Raw genomic sequence first — 20,078 nt, forward strand, 5'->3', positions numbered from 1 at the left:
CTGGTATCAGATTATTTTCCACCTAAGTCAATTGGTCTCTGATGGAAAGTTGTCGCATAAGCAATCATACCTCATCTCCTTATTTTGATATGACTACATTCTAGTCTCAGATTGTTTTTCAACCTACGTCAATTGGTCTCTGGTGGAAAATTGTCGCATAAGGAATCACACCACATCTCCTTATTTTTATATGGTTACATTCTAGTATCAGATTGTTTTTCCATCTACGTCAATTGGTCTCTGGTGGAAAGTTGTCGCATAAGCAATCATACCTCATCTCCTTTTTTTGATATGACTACATTCTGGTATCAGATTGTTTTTCCATCTACGTCAATTGGTCTCTGGTGGAAAGTTGTCGCATAATCAATCACACCACATCTCCTTATTTTCATATGTTTATATTCTAGTATCGGATTGTTTTCCACCTACGTCACTTGGTCTATGGTGGTGGAAAGTTGTCGCATAAGCAATCATGCCTCATCTCCTTATTTTTATATGACTACATTCTAGTATCAGATGTTCTCCACCTACGGCAATTGGTCTCTGGTGGAAAGTTGTTGCATAAGCAATCACACCACATCTCCTTATTTTTATATGGTTACATTCTAGTATCAGATTGTTTTTCCACCTACGTCAATTAGTCTCTGGTGGAAAGTTGTCGCATAAGCAATCATACCTCATCTCCTTTTTTTGATATGACTACATTCTGGTATCAGATTATTTTCCACCTAAGTCAATTGGTCTCTGATGGAAAGTTGTCGCATAAGCAATCATACCTCATCTCCTTATTTTGATATGACTACATTCTAGTCTCAGATTGTTTTTCAACCTACGTCAATTGGTCTCTGGTGGAAAATTGTCGCATAAGGAATCACACCACATCTCCTTATTTTTATATGGTTACATTCTAGTATCAGATAGTTTTTCCACCTACGTCAATTGGTCTCTGGTGCTTAATTTTATATGGTTACATTTTATTATCAGATTGTTATCCCCCTACGTCAATTGGTCTCTTGTGGTGGAAAGTTTACGTATTAGCAATCATACCACATCTCCTTATTTTTATATGGTTACATTCTAGTATCAGATTGTTTTTCCATCTACGTCAATTGGTCTCTGGTGGAAAGTTGTCGCATAATCAATCACACCACATCTCCTTATTTTCATATGTTTATATTCTAGTATCGGATTGTTTTCCACCTACGTCACTTGGTCTATGGTGGTGGAAAGTTGTCGCATAAGCAATCATGCCTCATCTCCTTATTTTTATATGACTACATTCTAGTATCAGATGTTCTCCACTTACGGCAATTGGTCTCTGGTGGAAAGTTGTTGCATAAGCAATCACACCACATCTCCTTATTTGTATATGGTTGCATTCTAGTATCAGATTGTTTTTCCACCTACGTCAATTGGTCTCTGGTGGAAAGTTGTCGCATAAGCAATCATACCTCATCTCCTTTTTTTGATATGACTACATTCTAGTATCAGATTATTTTCCACATAAGTCAATTGGTCTCTGATGGAAAGTTGTCGCATAAGCAATCATACCTCATCTCCTTATTTTGATATGACTACATTCTAGTATCAGATTGTTTTTCAACCTACGTCAATTGGTCTCTGGTGGAAAATTGTCGCATAAGGAATCACACCACATCTCCTTATTTTTATATGGTTACATTCTAGTATCAGATTGTTTTTCCACCTACGTCAATTGGTCTCTGGTGGAAAGTTGTCGCATAAGCAATCACACCACATCTCCTTATTTTTATATGGTTACATTCTAGTATCAGATTGTTTTCCCCCAACGTCAATTGGCCTCTAGTGGTGGAAAGATGTCGCATACGCAATCACATCAGATCTCCTTATTTTTATATGGTTACATTCTAGTATCAGATTGTTTTTCACCTACGTCACTTGGTCTATGGTGGTAGAAAGTTGTCGCATAAGCAATCATACCTCATCTCCTTACTTTTATATGACTACATCCTAGAATCAGATGTTTTTCACCTACATTAATTGGTCTCTGATGGAAAGATGTCGCATAAGCAATCATACCACATCTCCTTATTTTATATGGTTACATTCTAGTATCAGATTGTTTTTCCACCTACGTCAATTGGTCTCTGGTGGTGGAAAGGTGTTGCATTAGCAATCATACCACATCTCCTTATTTTATATGGTTACATTCTAGTATCAGATTGTTTTCCCCCGACGTCAATTGGTCTCTGATGGAAAAATGTCGCATAAGCAATTATACCACATCACCTTATTTTATATGGTTACATTCTAGTATCAGATTGTTTTCCCCCGACGTTAATTGGTCTCTGATGGAAAAATGTCGCATAAGAATCATACCACATCTCCTTATTTTTATATGGTTACATTCTAGTATCAGATTGATTTCCCCCTACGAAAGTAGGTGTCTGGTGAAAAATTGTCGCATAAGCAATCATACCACATCTCCTTATTTTATATGGTTACATTCTAGTATCAGATTGTTTTTCCCCCTACGTCAATTGGTCTCTGGTGGAAAGTTGTCGCATAAGCAATCATACCACATCTCCTTATTTTATATGGTTACATTATAGTATCAGATTGTTTTTCCACCTACGTCAATTGGTCTCTGGTGGAAAGTTGTCGCATAAGCAATCATACCTCATCTCCTTTTTTTTTATATGACTACATTCTAGTATCAGATTGATTTCCCCCTACGAAAGTAGGTGTCTGGTGAAAAATTGTCGCATAAGCAATCATACCACATCTCCTTATTTTATATGGTTACATTCTAGTATCAGATTGTTTTTCCCCCTACGTCAATTGGTCTCTGGTGGAAAGTTGTCGCATAAGCAATCATACCACATCTCCTTATTTTATATGGTTACATTCTAGTCTCAGATTGTTTTTCAACCTACGTCAATTGGTCTCTGGTGGAAAATTGTCGCATAAGGAATCACACCACATCTCCTTATTTTTATATGGTTACATTCTAGTATCAGATTGTTTTTCCACCTACGTCAATTAGTCTCTGGTGGAAAGTTGTCGCATACGCAATCATACCACATCTCCTTATTTTGATATGACTACATTCTAGTCTCAGATTGTTTTTCAACCTACGTCAATTGGTCTCTGGTGGAAAGTTGTCGCATAAGGAATCACACCACATCTCCTTATTTTTATATGGTTACATTCTAGTATCAGATTGTTTTTCAACCTACGTCAATTAGTCTCTGGTGGAAAGTTGTCGCATAATCAATCACACAACATCTCCTTAATTTTATATGGTTCCATTTTATTATCAGATTGTTATCCCCCTACGTCAATTGGTCTCTTGTGGTGGAAAGTTGACGTATTAGCAATCATACCACATCTCCTTATTTTTATATGGTTACATTCTAGTATCAGATTATTTTCCATCTACGTCAATTGGTCTCTGGTGGAAAGTTGTCGCATAATCAATCACACCACATCTCCTTATTTTCATATGTTTATATTCTAGTATCGGATTGTTTTCCACCTACGTCACTTGGTCTATGGTGGTGGAAAGTTGTCGCATAAGCAATCATGCCTCATCTCCTTATTTTTATATGACTACATTCTAGTATCAGATGTTCTCCACTTACGGCAATTGGTCTCTGGTGGAAAGTTGTTGCATAAGCAATCACACCACATCTCCTTATTTTTATATGGTTGCATTCTAGTATCAGATTGTTTTTCCACCTACGTCAATTGGTCTCTGGTGGAAAGTTGTCGCATAAGCAATCATACCTCATCTCCTTTTTTTGATATGACTACATTCTAGTATCAGATTATTTTCCACCTAAGTCAATTGGTCTCTGATGGAAAGTTGTCGCATAAGCAATCATACCTCATCTCCTTATTTTGATATGACTACATTCTAGTATCAGATTGTTTTTCAACCTACGTCAATTGGTCTCTGGTGGAAAATTGTCGCATAAGGAATCACACCACATCTCCTTATTTTTATATGGTTACATTCTAGTATCAGATTGTTTTTCCACCTACGTCAATTGGTCTCTGGTGGAAAGTTGTCGCATAAGCAATCACACCACATCTCCTTATTTTTATATGGTTATATTCTAGTATCAGATTGTTTTCCCTCCACGTCAATTGGTCTCTGGTTGTGGAAAGTTGACGTATAAGCAATCATACCACATCTCCTTATTTTGATATGGTTACATTCTTGTTTACATTCTAGTATCAGATTGTTTTCCCCCAACGTCAATTGGCCTCTAGTGGTGGAAAGATGTCGCATATGCAATCACATCAGATCTCCTTATTTTTATATGGTTACATTCTAGTATCAGATTGTTATCCACCTACGTCACTTGGTCTATGGTGGTGGAAAGTTGTCGCATAAGCAATCATACCTCATCTCCTTATTTTATATGGTTACATTCTAGTATCAGATTGTTTTTCCACCTACGTCAATTGGTCTTTGGTGGTGGAAAGATGTCGCATAAGCAATCATACCACATCTCCTTATTTTATATGGTTACATTATAGTATCAGATTGTTTTCCCCCCTACGTCAATTGGTCTCTGGTGGTGGAAAGGTGTTGCATTAGCAATCATACCACATCTCCTTATTTTATATGGTTACATTATAGTATCAGATTGTTTTCCCCCCTACGTCAATTGGTCTCTGGTGGTGGAAAGGTGTTGCATTAGCAATCATACCACATCTCCTTATTTTATATGGTTACATTCTAGTATCAAATTGTTTTTCCACCTACGTCAATTGGTCTTTGGTGGTGGAAAGATGTCGCATAAGCAATCATACCACATCTCCTTATTTTATATGGTTACATTCTAGTATCAGATTGCTTTCCCCCGACGTCAATTGGTCTCTGATGGAAAGTTGTCGCATAAGCAATCACACCACATCTTCCTAATTTCTATATAAGACTCGTGTCTCCCTTAACAATTTATGATATGACGGGATGAGTCATGACCTCAAGTAAACTAGAGGCTTTAAAGAGCCTGTGTCGCTCACCTTGGTCTATGTGAATACTTAACAAAGTACACAGATGGATTCATAAAAAAATTGTGTATTTGTGATGGTGATATGTTTGCAGATCTTACTTTACCGAACATTCTTGCTGCTTGCAATTATCTCTATAATGAACTTGGCCAAGTAGTTACAGCAGATAATGTTAGTGAAAATTTACAAATTTTAAATTGTTAAAAAATGACTATAAAGGGCAATAACTCCTTAAGGGGTCAATTGACCTTTTGGTCATGATGACTTATTTAGGTTTTACTTTGCTGTACATTATTACTGTTTTTAGTTTATCTCTATCTATAATAATATTCAAAATAATAACCAAAAACAGCGAAATTTCCTTAATATTACCAATTCAGGGGCAGCAACCCAACAATGGGTCGTCCGATTGATCTTAAAACTTCAGGGCAGATAGATCTTGACCTGATAAACCATTTAACATCATTTCAGATTTGCTCTAAATGCTTTGGTTTTTGAGTTATCAGCCAAAAACTGATTTTACCCCTATGTTCTATTTTTGGCCATGGTGGCCATCTCGGTTGGTTGACCGGGTCACCGGACAAAATTTTAAAACTAGATACCCTAAAAATGATTGTGGCCAAGTTTGGAATAATTTGGCCCAGTATTTTCAAAGGAGAAGATTTTTGTAAAAGATAACTAAGATTTACTGAAAATGGTCAAAAATTGACTATAAAGGCAATAACTGCTAAAGGGGTCAACTGACCATTTCGGCCATGTTGAATTATTTGTAAATCTGACTTTGCTGAACATTTTTGCTGTTTACAGTTTATCTATATCTATTATCATATTCATGATAATAACCAAAAACAGCAAAGTTACCTTAAAATAACAAATTCAGAGGCAGCAACCTAACAATGGGTTGTCTGATTCATCTGAAAATTTCAGGGCAGATAGATCTTGACCTGATAATCCATTTAACAGCTTATCAGATTTGCTCTAAATGCTTTGATTTTTGAGTTATAAGCCAAAAACTGATTTTACCCCTATGTTCTATTTTTAGCCATGGTGGCCATCTTGGTTTGTTGGCCGGATCACCGGACACACTTTTTAAACTAGATACCCTAATGATGATTGTGGCCAAGTTTGGTTCAATTTGGCCTAGTAGTTTTAGAGGGGAAGATATTTGTAAACGATAACTAAGATTTACGAAAAATGGTTAAACATTTACTATAAAGGGCAATAACTCCTAAAGAGGTCAACTGACCATTTCGGTCATGTTGACTTATTTGTAAATCTTAATTTGCTGAACATTTTTGCTGTTTACAGTTTATCTTTATCTGTAATAATATTCATGATAATAACCAAAAACAGCAAAATTTCCTTAAAATTACTAATTCAGGGGCGGCAACCTGACAACGGGTTGTCCGATTCATCTGAAAATTTCAGGGCAGATAGATCTTGACCTGATAATCCATTTAACCGCTATCAGATTTGCTCTAAAAGCTTTGATTTTTGAGTTATAAGCCAAAAACTGATTTTACCCCTATGTTCTATTTTTAGCCATGGTGGCCATCTTGGTTGGTTGGCCGGATCACCGGACAAAATTTCTAAACTAGATACCCTAATGATGATTGTGGCCAAGTTTGGTTCAATTTGGCCTAGTAGTTTCAGAGGGGAAGATTTTTGTAAACGATAACTAAGACCTTTGGGCCAGGTGAGCTAAAAAAACATATGGTGAAGTAGAAAGGTTTTTATATCAAGTCATCTAATATTATATATTGGTTTAAAGTGGGGATCTGAACTATTTTGGGATATTCAACTATGTGTTATATGAGAGTGCGTGGCATGATCTTCAATGCCAAACCCTTACAGTTAAATAGAAAAGGTCTTGTCATAGCAATAATATATGATTTTTGGTGTTTTATAAAATAATTTATTTGTCAATGGTTATGGTCAGAGATAGTCTTCTATGGTAAACGACACATCGTCTTGAGATGTCGCCCCCATTGGCAAATATAAAACAAATCTATCTAAAAGTTATATTCTGGACATGGAAATTAAAAATAAAATAATCCTGTATTTTGATATCGAGGTCAAAGGTCAAACAAAGTCACATGAAGACCATGATGATATGAAACAATTCGTCTTAGGATATACTACACGTTCAGGCAAAATATCATGGTTAAAGATAAAAAAAAAGTTCCTTGCCGGACATGGTTGTACAAATGAACCAGCAGAAAAAAAAAACTTTTGAATAATACGAAAGCGCGAAAACAAAAATTTTTCTAAAAACTGTAACCCAAAACCACTTCATCGTCTTAAATATGAATGTTATATTTGCCACTGAACCTTCAACCAATCACACAAACCGCTCTATCGTCTTAAATATGAATTTAATATCTGCCACTAAACTTTCAACCAATCACACAAACCGCTCTATATTCTTAAATATGAATTTAATATTTGCCACTTAACCTTCAATCAATCACACAAACCGCTCTATCGTCTTAAATATGAATTTAATATTTACAACTAAACCTTTAACCAATCACACAAACCCCTCTATCGTCTTAAATATGAATGTAATATTTGCCACTTAACCTTCAACCAATCACACAAACCACTCTTTCGTCTTAAATATAAATGTTATATTTGCCACTAAACCTTCAACCAATCACACAAACCCCTCTATCGTCTTAAATATAAATGTTATATTTGCCACTAAACCTTCAACCAATCACACAAACCACTCTATCGTCTTAAATATGAATGTTATATTTGCAACTAAACCTTCAACCAATCACACAAACCCCTCTCTCGTCTTAAATATGAATGTAATATTTGCAACTAAACCTTCAACCAATCACACAAACCCCTCTATCGTCTTAAATATGAATGTTATATTTGCCACTAAACCTTCAACCAATCACACAAACCCCTCTATCGTCTTAAATATGAATGTTATATTTGCCACCGGACATTCAGCCAATCGCCCAAATCACTTCAATCTTAAGGATAATGGGGTAACATTAATTTCTTTAGTTGTCAACACCATGAACGTTCAAAGAATTTTCGTTGTATTTGCCAATAGTGTGTCGTTGATTTGAAAGAAAAACACTGGTCAATGAGTAGAAACTCTTTGAATACAACGTAAGAGTTTTTATGGCGACTTTTCGTTGAAAAGTTTTAGCTTTCGCCTAAATAAGCTTTGAATATTTGTCACGCAGTGGTAACATTCATGCTCCTATTATATAAATCAGCTTTGAATATTTGTCACGCAGTGGTAACATTCATGCTCCTATCATAAAAATACACTTTGAATATTTGTCACGCAGTGGTAACATTCATACTCCTATCATATAAATCAGCTTTGAAATTTTGTCACGCAGTGGTAACATTCATGCTCTTATCATATAAATAAGCTTTGAATATTTGTCACGCAGTGGTAACATTCATGCTCCTATCATATAAATCAGCTTTGAATATTTGTCACGCAGTGGTAACATTCATGCTCCTATCATATAAATACGCTTTGAATATTTGTCACGCAGTGGTTACATCATACTCCTATCATATAAATCAGCTTTGAAATTTTGTCACGCAGTGGTAACATTCATGTTTCTATCATATAAATAAGCTTTGAATATTTGTCACGCAGTGGTAACATTCGTGTTCCTATCTTATAAATAAGCTTTGAATATTTGTCACGCAGTGGTAACATTCATGTTCCTATCTTATAAATAAGCTTTGAATATTTGTCACGCAGTGGTAACATTCATGTTCCTATCATATAAATAAGCTTTAGATATTTGTCACGCAGTGGTAACATTCATGCTCCTATCATATAAATATGCTTTGAATATTTGTCACGCAGTGGTAACATTCATGCTCCTATCATATAAATATGCAATAGTCAAAACGACCAGTTCACAAATTTGACCAGTACTAAAACAAACCAACAAAGTTAAGACAACGAACCGTAGTGATTGAAATTCACAGGTCAGCCTTTCACAATCTGTAAATGAAATACAACAACGGGTTTATCATTGGTGTATTACCATCTTAAATACAACAACGGGTTTATCATTGGTGTATTACCATCTTAAATACAACAACGGGTTTATCATTGGTTGTTACCATCTTAAATACAACAACGGGTTTATCTTTCGTTGTTACCATCTTAAATACAACGAGGGGTTTATCAACCGTTGTTACCATCTTAAATACAACAACGGGTTCATCATTGGTTGTTACCATCTTAAATACAACAACGGGTTTATCATTGGTTGTTACCATCTTAAATACAACAACGGGTTTATCATTAGTTGTTACCATCTTAAATACAACAACGGGTTTATCATTGGTTGTTACCATCTGAAATACAACAACGGGTTTATCTTTCGTTGTTATCATCTTAAATACAACAACGGGTTTTAATATCTTTCGTTGTTACCATCTTAAATACAACAACGGGTTTATCATTCGTTGTTACCATCTTAAATACAACAAGAATGTACACGCTGAAATGTCTCGCCTTCTATACGAATCACTGATATTATGTTGATAGTCACACAAACCGCTCTATCGTCTTTAAATATGAATGTAATATTTGCAACTAAACCTTCAACCAATCACACAAACCCCTCTATCGTCTTAAATATAAATGTAATATTTGCAACTAAACCTTCAACCAATCACACAAACCACTCCATCGTCTTAAATATGAATGTTATATTTGCAACTAAACCTTCAACCAATCACACAAACCCCTCTATCGTCTTAAATATAAATGTTATATTTGCCACTAATCCTCAAACCAATCACACAACCCACTCCATCGTCTTAAATATGAATGTTATATTTGCATTTAAACCTTCAACCAATCACACAAACCCCTCTATCGTCTTAAATATGAATGTTATATTTGCCACTAAACCTTCAACCAATCACACAAACCACTCTATCGTCTTAAATATGAATGTTATATTTGCCACTAAACCTCCAACCAATCACACAAACCACTCTATCGTCTTAAATATAAATGTTATATTTGCCACTAAACCTTCAACCAATCACACAAACCACTCTATCGTCTTAAATATGAATGTTATATTTGCCACTAAACCTTCAACCAATCACACAAACCACTCTATCGTCTTAAATATAAATGTTATATTTGCCACTAAACCTTCAACTAATCACACAAACCACTCTATCGTCTTAAATATGAATGTTATATTTGCAACTAAACCTTCAACCAATCACACAAACCCCTCTACCGTCTTAAATATGAATGTTATATTTGCCACTAAACCTACAACCAATCACACAAACCCCTCTATCGTCTTAAATATGAATGTTATATTTGCCACTAAACCTTCAACCAATCACACAAACCCCTCTATCGTCTTAAATATGAATGTTATATTTGCCACTAAACCTTCAACCAATCACACAAACCCCTCTATCGTCTTAAATATGAATGTTATATTTGCCACTAAACCTTCAACCAATCACACAAACCACTCTATCGTCTTAAATATGAATGTTATATTTGCCACTAAACCTTCAACCAATCACACATACCCCTCTATCGTCTTAAATATGAATGTTATATTTGCCACTAAACCTTCAACCAATCACACAAACCACTCTATCGTCTTAAATATGAATGTTATATTTGCCACTAAACCTTCAACCAATCACACAAACCCCTCTATCGTCTTAAATATGAATTTAATATTTGCCACTAAACCTTCAACCAATCACACAAACCCCTCTATCGTCTTAAATATAAATGTAATATTTGCAACTAAACCTTCAACCAATCACACAAACCCCTCTATCGTCTTAAATATGAATGTTATATTTGCCACTAAGCCTTCAACCAATCACACAAACCACTGTATCGTCTTAAATATGAATGTTATATTTGCCACTAAACCTTCAACCAATCACACAAACCACTCTATCGTCTTAAATATAAATGTTATATTTGCCACTTAACCTTCAACCAATCACACAAACCACTCTATCGTCTTAAATATGAATGTTATATTTGCCACTAAACCTTCAACCAATCACACAAACCACTCTATCGTCTTAAATATGAATTTAATATTTGCCACTAAACCTTCAACCAATCACACAAACCCCTCTATCGTCTTAAATATAAATGTAATATTTGCAACTAAACCTTCAACCAATCACACAAACCACTCTATCGTCTTAAATATAAATGTAATATTTGCAACTAAACCTTCAACCAATCACACAAACCCCTCTATCGTCTTAAATATGAATGTTATATTTGCCACTTAACCTTCAACCAATCACACAAACCACTCCATCGTCTTAAATATGAATGTTATATTTGCCACCGGACATTCAGCCAATCGCCCAAATCACTTCAATCTGAAGGATAATGGGGTAACATTAATTTCTGTAGTTGTCAACACCATGAACGTTCAAAGAATTTTCGTTGTGTTTGCCAAAAGTGTGTCGTTGATTTGAAAGAAAAACACTGGTCAATGAGTAGAAACTCTTTGAATACAACGTAAGAGTTTTTATGGCGACTTTTCGTTGAAAAGTTTTAGCTTTCGCCTAAATAAGCTTTGAATATTTGTCACGCAGTGGTAACATTCATGCTCCTATCATATAAATACGCTTTGAATATTTGTCACGCAGTGGTCACATCATACTCCTATCATATAAATCAGCTTTGAAATTTTGTCACGCAGTGGTAACATTCATGTTTCTATCATATAAATAAGCTTTGAATATTTGTCACGCAGTGGTAACATTCATGTTCCTATCTTATAAATAAGCTTTGAATATTTGTCACGCAGTGGTAACATTCATGTTCCTATCATATAAATAAGCTTTAGATATTTGTCACGCAGTCGTAACATTCATGCTCCTATCATATAAATATGCTTGGAATATTTGTCACGCAGTGGTAACATTCATACTCCTATCATATAAATATGCAATAGTCAAAACGACCAGTTCACAAATTTGACCAGTACTAAAACAAACCAACAAAGTTAAGACAACGAACCGTAGTGATTGAAATTCACAGGTCAGCCTTTCAACATCTGTAAATGAAATACAACAACGGGATTATCATTGGTGTATTACCATCTTAAATACAACAACGGGTTTATCATTGGTGTATTACCATCTTAAATACAACAACGGGTTTATCATTGGTTGTAACCATATTAAATACAACAACGGGTTTATCTTTCGTTGTTACCATCTTAAATACAACGAGGGGTTTATCATCCGTTGTTACCATCTTGAATACAACAACGGGTTCATCATTGGTTGTTACCATCTTAAATACAACAACGGGTTTATCATTGGTTGTTACCATCTTAAATACAACAACGGGTTTATCATTAGTTGTTACCATCTTAAATACAACAACGGGTTTATCATTGGTTGTTACCATCTGAAATACAACAACGGGTTTATCTTTCGTTGTTATCATCTTAAATACAACAACGGGTTTTAATATCTTTCGTTGTTACCATCTTAAATACAACAACGGGTTTATCATTCGTTGTTACCATCTTAAATACAACAAGAATGCACTCGCTGAAATGTCTCGCCTTCTATACTAATCACTGATATTATGTTGATAGTCCTAAGTATAAAGCTAAGCTTTAATACAACTGTCACATAAACTTAACATTAACCAAGATAGCTAAACAAAGACCAATGAACCTTGAAAATGAGGTCAAGATCAGATGAACCATGCCAGGCAGACATGTACAGCTAACAATGCTTCTATACAACATATATAGTTGACCTATTACTTATAGTTTAAGAAAAATAGACCAAAACACAAAAACTTAACACTGTGCAATGAACCGTTAAAATGAGGTCACGGTCAAATAAAACCTGCGCGACTGACATAAAGATCATAAAATATTTCCATACACTAAATTTAGATGACCTATGGCATATAGTATTAGATAAAAAGACCAAAACTCAAAAACTTTACTTTGACCACTGAACCATGAAAATGAGGTCAAGTTCACATGACATCTGCCCGCTAGATAGGTACACCTTACAATCATTCCATACAACAAATATAGTAGACCTATTGCATATAGTATGAGAAAAACAGACGAAAACACAAAAATTTAACTATAACCACTGAACCATGAAAATGAGGTCAACGTCAGATAACACCTGCCAGTTGGACATGTACACCTTACAGTCCTTCAATACACCGAATATACTAGCACTATTGCTTGTAGTATCTGAGATATGGACATGACCACCAAAACTTAACCTTGATCACTGATCCATGAAATGAGGTCGAGGTCAAGTCAAAACTGTCTGACAGACATGAGGACCTTTTTAGGTACGCACATATCAAAGATAGTTATCCTATTACTTATAATAAGAGAGAATTCAACATTACAAAAAATCTGAACTTTTTTTTCAAGTCGTCACTGAACCATGAAAATAAGGTCAAGGACATTGGACATGTGACTGACGGAAACTTCGTAACATGAGGCATCTATATACAAAGTATGAAGCATCCAGTTCTTCCACCTTCTCAAATATAAAGCTTTTAAGAAGTTAGCTAACACCGCGGCCGTAGCCGCCGCCGCCGCTGGATCACTATCCCTATGTCGAGCTTTCTGCAACAAAAGTTGCAGGCTCGACAACAACGGGTTTCTCATTGGTTGTTACCATCTTAAATACAACAACGGGTTTATCATTGGTTGTTACCCTCTTAAATACAACAACGGGTTTATCATTGGTTGTTACCATCTTAAATACAACAACGGGTTTATCATTGGTTATTACCATCTTAAATACAACAACGGGTTTATCATTGGTTGTTACCATCTAATACAACAACGGGTTTATCTTTCGTTGTTATCATCTTAAATACAACAACGGGTTTATCATTGGTTATTACCATCTTAAATGCAATAACGGGTTTTTCTTTCGTTGTTACAATCTTAAATACAACAACGGGTTTATCATTCGTTGTTACCATCTTAAATACAACAACGGGTTTATCTTTCGTTGTTAACATCTGAAATACAACAACGGCTTTATCATTGGTTATTACAATCTTAAATACAACAACGGGTTTATATTTCGTTGTTACCATCTTAAATACAACAAGGGGTTTATCAACTGTTGTTACCATCTTAAATACAACAACGCGTTTATCATTGTTTGTTACCATCTTAAATACAACAACGGGTTTATCATTCGTTGTTACCATCTTAAATACAACAACGGGTTTGTCATTCGTTGTTACCATCTTAAATAGACAGGAGAGTGAATTACTTGTAAACATCGCGAAACAAGGACTCTTTATAACACAAACTTGATTTAATCATAGATGTATAAACTTAAACTTACACACGCGACCACAGATCTTACGAAGTTAAGTATACCTACACGGACGTCACATGCATATATCATGTCAAAGTATACTTACACAAGCAACCAGCAAATCTAACTGAGCAAAGTGTACTTCTACGATCGACAACAAATCTAACTGAGCAAAGTGTACTTCTACGATCGACAACAAATCTAACTGAGCAAAGTGTACTTCTACGATCGACAACAAATCTAACTGAGCAAAGTGTACTTCTACGATCGACAACAAATCTAACGGAGCAAAGTGTACTTCTACGATCGACAACAAATCTAACTGAGCAAAGTGTACTTCTACGATCGACAACAAATCTAACTGAGGAAAGTGTACTTCTACGATCGACAACAAATCTAACTGAGGAAAGTGTACTTCTACGATCGACAACAAATCTAACTGAGCAAAGTGTACTTCTACGATCGACAACAAATCTAACTGAGCAGAGTGTTTGTTGCTCGTGTTAGTACACTTTGCTCCGTTAGATTTGTTTGTCTCTAGAGTAAGTACACTTTGCTCTGTTAGTTTTGCATGTTGTTCGTGTAAGTTTACCTTGCTCTGTTAGTTTTGTTTGTCTTTAGAGTAAGTACACTTTGCTCTGCTAGTTTTGTGTGTTGTTCGTGTAAGTTTAACCTGCTCTGTTAGATTTGTTTGTCTCTAGAGTAAGTACACTTTGCGCTGTTAGTTTTGTGTGCTGTTCGTGTAAGTTTAACTTGCTCTGTTAGATTTGTTTGTCTCTAGAGTAAGTACACTTTGCGCTGTTAGTTTTGTGTGTTGTTCGTGTAAGTTTAACTTGCTCTGTTAGATTTGTTTGTCTCTAGAGTAAGTACACTTTGCGCTGTTAGTTTTGTGTGTTGTTCGTGTAAGTTTAACTTGCTCTGTTAGATTTGTTTGTCTCTAGAGTAAGTACACTTTGCGCTGTTAGTTTTGTGTGTTGTTCGTGTAAGTTTAACTTGCTCTGTTAGATTTGTTTGTCTCTAGAGTAAGTACACTTTGCTCTGTTAGTTTTGTGTGTTGTTCGTGTAAGTTTAAATTGCTCCGTTAGATTTGTTTGTCTCTAGAGTAAGTACACTTTGCTCTGTTAGGTTTGTGTGTTGTTCGTGTAAGTTTACCTTGCTCTGTTAGATTTGTTTGTCTCTAGAGTAAGTACACTTTGCTCTGTTAGTTTTGTGTGTTGTTCGTGTAAGTTTAACTTGCTCTGTTAGATTTGTTTGTCTATAGAGTAAGTACACTTTGCTCTGTTAGTTTTGTGTGTTGTTCGTGTAAGTTTACCTTGCTCTGTTAGATTTTTTTGTCTCTAGAGTAAGTACACTTTGCTCTGTTAGGTTTGTGTGTTGTTCGTGTAAGTTTACCTTGCTCTGTTAGATTTGTTTGTCTCTAGAGTAAGTACACTTTGCTCTGTTAGTTTTGTGTGTTGTTCGTGTAAGTTTAACTTGCTCCGTTAGATTTGTTTGTCTCTAGAGTAAGTACACTTTGCTCTGTTAGGTTTGTGTGTTGTTCGTGTAAGTTTACCTTGCTCTGTTAGATTTGTTTGTCTCTAGAGTAAGTACACTTTGCTCTGTTAGTTTTGTGTGTTGTTCGTGTAAGTTTACCTTACTCTGTTAGATTTGTTTGTCTCTAGAGTAAGTACACTTTGCTCTGTTAGTTTTGTGTGTTGTTCGTGTAAGTTTACCTTGCTCTGTTAGATTTGTTTGTCTCTAGAGTAAGTACACTTTGCTCTGTTAGTTTTGTGTGTTGTTCGTGTAAGTTTACCTTGCTCTGTTAGATTTGTTTGTCTCTAGAGTAAGTACACTTTGCTCTGTTAGTTTTGTGTGTTGTTCGTGTAAGTTTACCTTGCTCTGTTAGATTTGTTTGTCTCTAGAGTAAGTACACTTTGCTCTGTTAGGTTTGTGTGTTGTTCGTGTAAGTTTACCTTGCTCCGTTAGATTTGTTTGTCTCTAGAGTAAGTACACTTTGCTCTGTTAGTTTTGTGTGTTGTTCGTGTAAGTTTACCTTGCTCTGTTAGATTTGTTTGTCTTTAGAGTAAGTACACTTTGCTCATTTGTGTCGTTAGGTTGCTGTCTAATTGACGTATTTCGTATGTTGATGAATTTTTGTTCTTTGTGTCGTCATGTTTCTGTCTTGTTGATGTATTTCGTATGTTGGTGTATTTTGGTTATTTGTGTCGTCAGGTTGCTGTCTGATTGACGTATTTCGTATGCTTATGTATTTTTGTTATTTGTTTCGTCAGGTTGCTCTGTCTAGTTGACCTTTTCGTATGTTGATGTATTTTGGTTTTTTTTTTGTGTCGTCAGGTTGCTGTCTAATTGACGTATATCGTATTTTGATGTATTTTTGTTCTTTGTGTTGTCAGGTTTCTGTCGCATTGACTTATTTTTTTTGTCGATGTATGTTGGCTATGTGTGTCGTCAGGTTGCTGTCTAAATGACCTTTTCGTATGTTGATGTACTTTGGTTATCTGTGTTGTCAGGTTGTTGTCTACTTGACGTATTTCGTATGATGATGTATTTAAGTTTTTTGTGTCGTGAGGTTGCTGTCTAATTGACGTATTGTGTATGTTGATGTATTTTGGTTATTTATGTCGTCAGGCTTATGTCAAATTTACGTCTTTCGTAAATTTTGCTTATTTCTGTCGTCAGGCTGCTGTGTACTTGACGTATTTCGTATGATGATGTATTTAAGTTATTTGTGTCGTGAGGTTGCTGTCTAATTAACGTATTGTGTATGTTGATGTATTTTTGTTATTTATGTCGTCAGGCTGATTTTAAATTTATGTCTTTCGTATATTTTGGTTATTTGTGTCGTCAGGTTGCTGTCTAATTGACATATTACATATAAACGAATAGAAACTGATTAAACAAAAAAATGTACATATTTTGATTTTCAAGTGTTAGTTTTTCTTGCTTGAAAAGTGTGCAACGTAACAAAACTGATCTTCGTTAACTTATTTGTATGAAAACTAGGAGCTCTAAAGAGCCTGTGTCGCTCACCTTGGTCTATGTGAATATTAAACAAAGGACATAGATGCATGAATGACAAGATTGTGTTTTGGTGATGGTGATGTTTTTTTGTAGATCTTACTTTACTGAACATTCTTGCTGCTTACAATTATCTCTATCTATAATGAACTTGGTCCAGTAGTTACAGTGGAAAATGTTGGTAAAAATTTACAAATTTTATGAAAATTGTTAAACAATTTCTTCTAAGGGCAATAACTCCTTAGGGGGACTTTTTTGTAGGTCTTACTTTGCTGTACATTATTGCAGTTTACAGTTTATCTCTATCTATAATAATATTCAAGATAATAACCAAAAACGGCAAAATTCCGTTACAATTACCAAATCAGGGGCAGCAACCTAACAATGGGTTGTCCTATTCATCTATAAATTTCAGGGTGGATAGATCTGGACGTGATAAACAATTTTACCCAGTCAGATTTGCTCTAAATGCTTTGGTTTTTGAGATATAAGCCAAAAACTGAATGTTACCCCTATGTTCTATTTTTAGCCATGGTGGCCATCTTGGTTGGTTGGCCGGGTCACCGGACACATTTGTTAAACTAGATACCCCAATGATGATTGTGGCCAAGTTTGGTTTAATTTGGCCCAGTAGTTTAACAGGAGAAATTTTTTGTAAAAGTTAACGACGACGACGATGACGGACGCCGGACGCCAAATGATGAGAAAGCTCACTTGGCCCTTCAGGCCAGGTGAGCTTAAAAGGCATATAGTACTAAATTGAACGTCAAATATACTATCGTGCTATATGTATCTGACAATAAAGGAAAATTTGGGTTAAAAATGGATAATACATAAAAGATCAAATGAGTTTTGGTTGGATAATACATTTAAGTTTTATATTTTCACCGCAAACTGGATGCATATTGTTTTAACATTAAAGTATTTATTGTCAATACAGTTCTTTCATGGTTTTACAGACAAAAACACATCAGTATGAATAAGAATGCAATGATAGTTGTTGTTATTTCATCATGTTGATGGGATATCGATACAATGTCTTGGTTTTCTCATTCTATCGGACCAGATTTTTTAATAAGTGGTACCATGGGTTTGTAACTTTACTGGCGATCAACTCAATTACTCGATACTGTTTGGTGTCATTGGTAAAATCTTTGTGTCAATAATGACACGTGACTCCCTGGTGTTTGATGTTAAAATGTTAACATCTTCTCGTCCCTTTTCACACATAAAAATGTCAGAGGGCAAAAAATATAGCGAGTTCAACATTTCGTGACTGGACTAAAAAATAATACAGCTCAACTGTATCAAGGACTAAAATTTTGATATTTATAAATATGTGCAACTTAACTTTTTTGTCAAGATGTATTTCCCGCCAAGATATTCATTTGGCATCCAACTTAACGTTGAAGTTAGTTTCTCAGACTATTATTTAAAAAAAATTTCTTCCGTAAGTTAAGTTTGTGATCAATTCCCAGTCAAATGTAAAAAATTCGTAAGGGTTCCACGGAACCCAGTGTCTCACCTACTTTTGCTGTTAATCGCAGACTCAACAAAAATGAGGAAAACATCAATAAACATTTCCCTCTCGATACTGTCTTTTGATTGAAAGAAGCTTCCAAGTTTGGTAAAAAATCCAGGATAGTTTATGAATCTAATAAATGTTTTATAAACTTTAACTGCAGACTGTATGTAATGTTAACTGGAAGAAAAACTAAGTCCATTTATAAGTAAAATACGGAAAAAGTGATTTTTTTTTTACAAAATTTACTTCTGAATAATATCTTATGATCAGAAACAAGCTTTTGTCTAAGTTTGGTAGAAATCCAGGATAGTTTAAGAACATTATAAAAATATTAAAAACTTAAAACCACAGAGTGAATGTAATGTTTCCTCGCAGAAAAACTAAGTCCATTTATAAGTAAAATACATAAAAGTGGAAATTTATTTTTACAAAATTTTCTTCTTGATACTATCTTATTATCATAAACAAGCTTCTGTTCAAGTTTGGTACAAATCAAGGATAGTTTATGAAAGTTATTAAAATTTTAAAAACTTTAACCGCAGAGTGAATGTAATGTTTCCTCCCAGAAGAACTAAGTCCGTTTATAAGTAAAATACGGAAAAAATTGAATTTTATTTTTAAAAAATTTACTTCTGGATACTTTCTTATGATCATAAACAAGCTTCTGTCCAAGTTTGGTAGAAATTCAGTATAGTTTAAGAAAGTTATTAAAATTTCAAAAACTTTAACCACAGAGTGAATATTTGTGGACGCCGCCGCCGACGACGACGACGACAACGCCGACGACGACGGAATGTAGGATCGCTTAGTCTCGCTTTTTCGACTAAAGTCGAAGGCTCGACAAAAACCTCATCATAGATACCAGCAGCCAGATGAGTTAAGCAAGAATAGAGAAAAGTGCATTAAAAAACATCAGGAATAGATAAATACATTTAGATAGATTAATTTTATTTCATATAGGGGACCCTTCATAGGCTTAGTCAGTTTATTAATTTTTATATCAAACAATTACAATACACAATACACAAGAATAGAAAAAAACAACAAAAAAACATGAAATATGAATTGAGTAAATAAGATACGGAGTCACGTAAACCATTATGTTTTATGTTTATGGACCATGCACCAGAAGCAGCATCATATCCATTATAAAATTAGTTTTTGAGTCAAGTCCTTT

The sequence above is a fragment of the Mytilus galloprovincialis genome, chromosome 7 (genome assembly GCF_965363235.1).
Source record: "Mytilus galloprovincialis chromosome 7, xbMytGall1.hap1.1, whole genome shotgun sequence".
NCBI classification, from domain to species: domain Eukaryota; kingdom Metazoa; phylum Mollusca; class Bivalvia; order Mytilida; family Mytilidae; genus Mytilus; species Mytilus galloprovincialis.